This window comes from Bombina bombina, chromosome 6 (genome assembly GCF_027579735.1).
Source record: "Bombina bombina isolate aBomBom1 chromosome 6, aBomBom1.pri, whole genome shotgun sequence".
Lineage (NCBI taxonomy): Eukaryota > Metazoa > Chordata > Amphibia > Anura > Bombinatoridae > Bombina > Bombina bombina.
The window spans coordinates 730332681-730341768 of NC_069504.1; positions in this window are offsets into that span (position 1 = coordinate 730332681).

Consider the following 9088-nt stretch of genomic DNA (forward strand, 5'->3'; position numbering starts at 1 on the left):
CAGGTGTGTGATTTCCTCCACTGCCGTTCAGCAGCCGCGAGCATCGCTGAAGATATCTGGTCTGTTTAGTGTGCCACGGTTGCCGTCGAGTGCATATAAAACACATAAATACATATGTATACACATATAGACATATACAGTATGTAAGTGCATTGGAGTCCTTTGCAGTCAAGAAGCTGAAAACATGTAAAATCATATTTATGAAATATTCATTTTTAATAAAGGGTATAACTATGTACTTACTGTAAATATTTCACATTCCAATGTTTTCACATATGGGAATATGTTCTAAGAATTTTTAAATATATATTCGTATATATACCTGTATATATACTGTATCTATACCTATAAATAATCATAGGTATAGATATACATTTTACAAAGAAAAACCACTTTATATATATATTAAAAAAAAGACTATTAAGTGATTCTTAACCAGCACAGGGGTATTTATTGTCAATCAAAAAAATCTCAGGTAATAAAGAGTAGGGTACCCTGTTGTCACCAAAACAATAAATAAACATAAAGAAAAGGCAAAATATAAAATGATAGGAATCTAATGGACCAAGAGTCTTTAAATAAATGTCAGAAAAATCAAAATGTGATCAGTCACCAGCAAGCATTGCTTAAAAAGAAATTTGAGCTGAGCTGGATGCACAAATCAACTTGAATAAGATGCAGCAAAGTATGTGGGAGATCCAGGAAAATCAGCTGTGTGTTAGTTATAGGGTACTGTAAACCACAACGAGATTAAATGACTTGTTTATAAGCAGAGTTGACTCTCCCAAGAAATTGCTCAGGGTCGTAATAAAAAATCTGCTATCAGATATACATCATCCAAAATGTGCAGAAAATATATATGTATTTAAGAATAAATAGAAAATATTTTTCGATGTCAACAACACTGGAATGTGAAATATTAATATTTCATGTGGGGTTAGCGCACCTTGGTTAAACGCATTTGGGTTTGCGCTCGAGTATGGTGTTAGTTTTTTTCCCCTACTTTTCACGTTCCATTGTGGGGAAATATGTTTACACGATTGCGATATGTGAAGCTCTGCTTTTTGCTCGCTTTGGGTCAGCGGCAGCGCGTGTGTGAAAACTTTTCACTTTCAGCACTACCCGAAACCCGCTCCACTCGTAATCTGCTGTGTCCTATCAAAACTAAAGTGTTATACAGAATAACATATTCTTTAACAGCACATAGAGATACCCACGATTATCTGTTAATTATCACTATGTACTGATACACACTGACATACAGAATGTTTTTTTACCAGTGCTTCCTATTTATCACAGTCTCACAATGCTCATCAGTGTTACACAGGCTGTTTCCTGGCAGAGGGGCTAAGGTGTCGTCAGCAGGAGTGGGAGCAGAACAGACACATGTGTTGTGAATATTTTACACGCTGTGAATATTTCAAGGTTTTTTTTCTTGTACTTTTGAATAATTTAAATTTGGGAGTTTGGGGCCTGGTTAGGCTGAGCTCAAAGGACCCCACATATGTGCAGAGAATTGTGTAACATACACTGCTTTGTACTTTATAAAGAGGGAAGTATATCTGTAGAAAATGAGCCGTTATGTGCAGTAATCTGCAGTGATAAAATGTCAGAAGCTTAGCTTATATTGCTTTGTAGCACACGCTGACTGTACCCCTCCTTTTAAGGGGAGATGCTTATGAAAAATACATGCTGCAGGACTCCTTTCCAGTTACTGAGACACTTCCTCGTTAGCCTTGAAATCTGCAAGTTTTCATAAACACACTTTGGGGCCGATTTATTAAATGTCAAACTGACATGATCTGCTGTAGCGGATCATGTCTGCCCGACATTGCTAAATTCCGACAGCATATGCTGTCGGCAATTAACATTGCACAAGCATTTCTAGTGAAATGCTTGTGCAATGCCGCCCCTTGCAGATTCACGGCCAATCTTTCGCTAGCAGGGGTGTCAATGTACCTCAGAGGTGGCGGGCGAGATAAGGAGCAACGGTTTTACAACCGCTGCTTTTTAACTTATGTTTCCAGCGATCTGGAAACTACGGGGGCAGATTGCAGCATCTGCTGCTTGTTAAATCTACCTCTTTGCCATTAAAGGCCTGAGATTGGGAATATTATTATTATGTTTATTTGCAATAGATCAGCAGATTCTCCCGCCCTATATGAGGGGTAACATAAATAAAGACAAGACAGGGAAGGCAGAGTAGGACAGCAAGATTACAGGGTCCTGCTCCCTAAAGAACTTAAATTCAAAAATAAACTTTCATTATTCAGAAATAGCATGGAATTTAAATAAAATAAAGTTTTCCTATTTGCGTCCATAATAAAAGTATGCACAATTGTGCCTTTTTATATTCACAGTTCCGGACCTCCCAGCTGTCCCTATTTGAGAGGGACAGTCCCTGATTCTGTCCCCTGACACGACCACAAACCACCCAGACACACCCAACAATCCCACAACTAACCACTATCCCACCCTAGCTCCTCCCATAAAATCGAGAGCAGCCCCCATCAACCTTCTGAGTCCCTGATAACCAGCCACAAATGTTGGGAGGAATGTATTTTTTGAGGTGCCATATCCTACTAAGCATGTACAAAAATTCACAGTGTATCTGTATATGAGTCTGTAATTGGCTGGTGGCTGTCACATGATACAAGGGGCCGGGATATTTAAAGACATTTTTAAGGTTGAAAAGGGTGTTATTGCATAGTCTTTTTATTATGTATTTGTTGATTGTGCAATTCTACTGTATTTTATGGTCCTTTAACAGTTTGAAGGGTTATTACAAGTGTATGTCAGGGGACGGGAGTTGGAAAGAGTTAGAGCAGTTTATTTATTTTATTGTAATTATGTAGTTAACCTTCTCAAAAAGAACCAAACCAAACTCCCGACCAGGAGCCACAATGCATTCCTTCTTCTAAGCAGGACACAGCCAATCAGGATCAGCAATTCATGAAGATGCAAGTCACAGTTTCCTCAGCATTACTAGGAGTTAAATACATAGTTACCAGGAAACATTTATAATGAATGAAAATATGTATTTCATTAACATTGTTCTGTAAAGAGAGTTTCTATGATTCTTATATGTTTAGCCCCCATTATATAATCACCATGTAATAACAAGAAGTCATCATTCCATCACATATAGTACAATCATTACGGTCACCACACATTTACATACAGTGACAGAGCTATTTCACAAAGTTACAATGTAACCACAATTTTTTTTCCGGGCTAAAGGAAAGGTACCAAAAAATGAAAGTATGTACCAACAAAAATAATGTTACTATAGACAAGTGGTAATATGAATCTAATTGTATATAAAGAGCAACCCCCCCCCCCCACACACACACACACACACACTCCAAACATTAATTTCATGTCTTTACATGTAGCACATTCTTCACGTCTTCACATTACATACAGTCCCATGTGATTACATGTAGGAGAGTCACTATGACATTATATATAGTCACTATACCCTTACATATAATCACTTTTCCTTCACACATAGCTACCATGTGAGCAGGGACAGAACTACCGGGGATGCAGAGGTCGCGATTGAGACCAGGCCCTGAAGGGCCCCCCTCAAGGGGCGGAGGCAGCTTCAGCACAATTTTTTTTTTTACGGCTTCAGCACAATTTTTTTTATTATTATTTTTTTTCCACCTGCCTGACCTACTCAGATAACATGGCCATCTCTCTACCCATTGGTGCAGGCAGCTCAGCCGGGAGAAGATCTTCCAATTGGTGTACACATTGGCTCCTGAATCCTGACTGCACGTGTAGTCTCCTCAATTGGCATGTGACTGCACGTGTAGTCAGTAACAGTGAGACTGGGAGGCTATTGGCATTGACTGGCAGCTGAACTTCTGAGTCTGAACTGAATTAAAGCGCAAAGGTCGGTGAGCTGAGTGGACTCAGTAATGTATGGTTTGGTTTTATATATATATATATATATATATATATATATATATATATATATAAACACACACATGTGATCATGAATATATAAGTAGTAAAGTTTAGTTGCTGCAGTACCTGCTGTTGTTTTGACTGAAGCTGAAAGCTACTACATTTGAGACTTCCTGATGAGCTTCTGATCATCTGATGTTTGTGGCAGTTTATGACCATTTAATTGTAAGTTACTCCCCCCCACCCCGTATTAACCTCACAGAGGGGTATTTAGTGAACTGGACACCAGGTTTGGCATCTTTGTGTATAGTAGCAATAAAATAGTGTTCTGGTCTACACCACAAAGGGTCTTGGAGAGGAAGTTGCTTGAACTCAAAATGAGAAGTTGAACTTAGCAATAAAGCAAGAATCATTTTAGTTATTATTTATATAAGGTGATCAGCAAAAGGCTAGCTGAGTCTGCTCTTTTTTTTCTTTATCTCTTATTCCTTCATTAGGTTCTGGAATAATCAGAATTTGATACCTACAAAGTAAACACTGTGGGGCATATGTTTCAAGCTCCGAATGGAGCTTGATGCCCCGTGTTTCTGGCGAGCCTGCAGACTCGCCAGAAACAGCAGTTATGAAGCAGCGGTCACAAAGACCGCTGCTCCATAACCTGTCCGCTTGCTCTGAGCAGGCGGACAGACATCGCCGGAAATCAACCCAATCGAGTACAATCGGGTTGATTGACACCTCCCTGCTGGCGGTCTATTGGCCGCGAGTCTGCAGGGGGCAGCGTTGCACCAGTAGCTCTTGTGAGCTGCTGGTGCAATGCTGAATACGGAGAGCGTATTGCGCCGCCGTATTCAGCGATGTCTGTCGGACCTGATCCGCACTGTCGGATCAGGTCCGACAGACATTGATAACTAGAGGCCTGTATGTCATTCATAATGTCACACAATACAAGCAAACTTCAAAGTATATGGTTCAGCACTGATGTTGGCTAAGGTCCTTTGGCACTCTATGTGAACTGAGACATTTTAACAAATATGTATTTTATATATGTTACCCTTAAAGGGATATGAAACCCAAAATATTTTTTTCAGATTCAGATAGAGCATACAATTTTGTAATTTACTTCTTTTATCAAAGATCCTTTGTTCTCTTGGTATCTTTTGTTGAAAAACTGGTATAAGTATGCCTTCGGAGCAGGCCTATTTTTTTGGAGCACTATATGGCAGCAGTTTTGCAAATGTTATCCATTTGCAAGATCACTAGATGGCAGCACTATTTCCCTGCCATGTAGTGCTACCAAATGCCTACCCCCAGGTATCTCTTCAACACAGAATATCATGGGAACAAAGCAAATTTGATATAGAAGTAAATTGGAAACTTTTTAAAAATGGTGTGCTCTGTCTGAATCACAAAAGAACATTTTTGGGTTTCTTATCCCTTTAAAATGTAAAAAAAAAAATCTTTATTCTAAAGCATTTTGACTATGTTCACTATATTGTGAAAACATCTAACACACTTTATATAATCAGCAGTAAAACTATAGGCAAGTTCCAAATCACCCAGGACTACCACGGCAAGAATGCACCCACCAAACCCAGTTCTCCAGCCAGAAGTTCAGTGCTGGAGTGCAGTCTGTGTATATGTATACAGTGTGTATATGTATACAGTGTGTGTATGTATACAGTGTGTGTGTATGCAGTGTGTGTATAGGTATACAGTGTGTATTATATGTATACAGTGTGTATATGTATACAGTGTGTGTGTGTGTGTATATGCCGTGTGTGTATAGGTATACAGTATGTATTATATGTATACAGTGTGTGTATGTATGCAGTGTGTGTGTGTGTATGCAGTGTGTGTGTGTGTATGCAGTCTGTGTATATGTATGCAGTGTGTGTATGTATACAGTGTGTGTATGTATGCAGTCTGTATATATGTATACAGTGTGTGTATGTATACAGTGTGTGTATGTATGCAGTCTGTATATATGTATACAGTGTGTGTATGTATGCAGTGTGTGTGTGTATGCAGTGTGTGTGTGTATGCAGTCTGTGTATATGTATGCAGTGTATGTATAAAGTGTGTGTATGTATGCAGTCTGTATATATGTATACAGTGTGTGTATGTATACAGTGTGTGTATGTATGCAGTCTGTATATATGTATACAGTGTGTGTATGTATGCAGTCTGTATATATGTATACAGTGTGTGTGTGTGTATACAGTGTGTGTATAGGTATACAGTGTGTATTATATGTATACAGTGTGTGTATGTATGCAGTGTGTGTATGTATGCAGTGTGTGTGTGTATGCAGTCTGTGTATATGTATACAGTGTGTGTATGTATACAGTGTGTGTATGTATACAGTGTATGTATAGGTATACAGTGTGTATTATATGTATACAGTGTGGACTGTGTATGTATGCAGTGTGTGTATGTATGCAGTGTGTGTGTGTGTGTATGCAGTCTGTGTATATGTATGCAGTGTGTGTGTATACAGTGTGAGTATGTATGCAGCCTGTATATATGTATACAGTGTGTGTATTTATACAGTGTGTGTATGTATGCAGTGTGTGTGTGTGTGTATGCAGTCTGTGTATATGTTTGCAGTGTGTGTATGTATACAGAGTGTGTATGTATGCAGTCTGTATATATGTATACAGTGTGTGTATGTATACAGTGTGTGTATGTATGCAGTCTGTATATATGTATACAGTGTGTGTATGTATGCAGTCTGTATATAGTTACAGTGTGTGTATGTTATTCAGTGTGTGTATGTATGCAGTCTGTATACTATGTATACAGTGTGTGTAATGTATACAGTGTGTGTATGTATGCAGTGTGTGTATGTAGGCAGTGTTATGTATGCAAGTGTGTGTATGTATACAGTGTGTGTGTATGTATGCAGTGTGTGTATGTATACAGTGTGTGTATGTATGCAGTCTGTATATATGTATACAGTGTGTGTATGTATGTATGCAGTGTGTGTATGTATGCAGTGTGTTATGTATGCAGTGTGTGTATGTATACAGTGTGTGTATGCAGTCTGTATATATGTATACAGTGTGTGTATGTATACAGTGTGTGTATGTATGCAGTGTGTGTATGTATACAGTGTGTGTATATGTATACAGTGTGTGTGTGTATGTATACAGTGTGTGTATGTATGCCGTGTGTGTATATGTATGCAGTGTGTGTATGTATACAGTGTGTGTGTATGTATACAGTGTGTGTATGTATACAGTGTGTGTGTATGTATACAGTGTGTGTATGTATACAGTTGGTATATGTATACAGTGTGTGTATGTATACAGTGTCTGTATGTATGCAGTGTGTGTATGTATACAGTGTGTGTATGTATGCAATGTGTATATGTATGCAGTGTGTGTATGTATGCAGTGTGTATGTACGCAGTGTGTGTGTGTATGCAGTGTGTGTATGTATACAGTGTGTGTATGTATGCAGTGTGTATATGTATGCAGTGTGTGTATATGTATACAGTGTGTGTATATGTATACAGTGTGTGTATACTGTGTGTGTATTTATACAGTGTGTATATGTATGCAGTGTGTGTATGTATACAGTGTGTGTATGTATAGAGTGTGTGTATGTATGCAGTGTGTATATGTATGCAGTGTGTGTATGTATGCAGTGTGTGTATGTATACAGTGTGTGTATGTATGCAGCGTGTATATGTATGCAGTGTGTGTATGTATACAGTGTGTATATGTATGCAGTGTGTATATGTATACAGTGTGTGTATGTACGCAGTGTGTGTATGCAGTGTGTGTATATGTATACAGTGTGTGTATGTATGCAGTGTGTATATGTACGCAGTGTGTGTGTATGCAGTGTGTGTATGTATGCAGTGTGTGTATGTATGCAGCGTGTATATTGTGTATGTATACAGTGTGTGTGTGTATGTATACAGTGTGTATATGTATGCAGTGTGTGTATTTACGCAGTGTGTGTGTGTATGCAGTGTGTGTATGTTTACAGTGTGTGTATGTATGCAATGTGTATATGTATGCAATGTGTGTATGTAGGCAGTGTGTGTGTGTGTGTGTGTGTGTGTGTATGCAGTGTGTGTATGTATGCAGTGTGTGTATGTATACAGTGTGTGTATGTATACAGTGTGTGTATGTATGCAGTGTGTGTATGTATACAGTGTGTGTATGTATGCAATGTGTATATGTATGTAGTGTGTGTATGTATGCAGTGTGTGTATGTAGGCAGTGTGTGTATGTACGCAGTGTGTGTGTGTATGCAGTGTGTGTATGTATACAGTGTGTGTATGTATACAGTGTGTGTATGTATGCAGTGTGTATATGTATGCAGTGTGTGTATGTATGCAGTTTATGTATATGTATACAGTGTGTGTATGTACACAGTGTGTGTGTGTGTATGCAGTGTGTATATGTATGCAGTCTGTGTATATGTATATAGTGTGTGTATGTATGCAGTGTGTGTATGTATGCAGTGTGTGTGTGTATGCAGTGTGTGTATGTAAGACAGTGGAGGGCAGCATAGCCCAGAACGACCATAATAATTAAGGCCCTTAGGAGTGTGCTGCTGTGCAGTTGCAACAATGTTGCATTAGTGAGGGTGGGGTTTAGCTTACCTTTAAGTAGTCAGCTCCCAAGGCCCAAACCCTCTTTTCCAGCTTGTCTTCACAGCGTCAGGATCATCTGTCAGGAGTCCTGTGGAAGAAGATGTCGGAATTAGATGAGCTGATGATCGATGAGTTTGACTCAGGAGAAGATGTGGTGCAGCCTTCCCCCCCTCGCCCGGTGAGTCGTCCCCCGGGGTCTAGCCTGTACCCTGAGGTTATGGTTGTCTCCCCCTCTCCCACCCCTCCTTTAATTCCCCCTCCAGTGGTAGAAGTGGGTCCCCAGGTAGCAGAGGGGGTTGTGGCAGGTGAGCAGGGCTCTGTTCCCAGTGCGAGTTGTGGCGGGGGGGAGGCCTTACCTGAACCGGTCACTCTTACCGGTGAGGCGGTCTCCACGGCGGTGGCGCTGCTCCAATCCTTGGCAGCGGTGCTTTCCGGCGGGGGGTCGGCATCCCAGGGAGGTCCTCCGGCTTCGGTTCGCGCGCTGGCGTCCACGCGGGTATCCATGGCCGCGTCAGGGCCCGTCTCTTCCGGTTTGGCCGTTTCCGGTGACGTCACTTCCGGTGA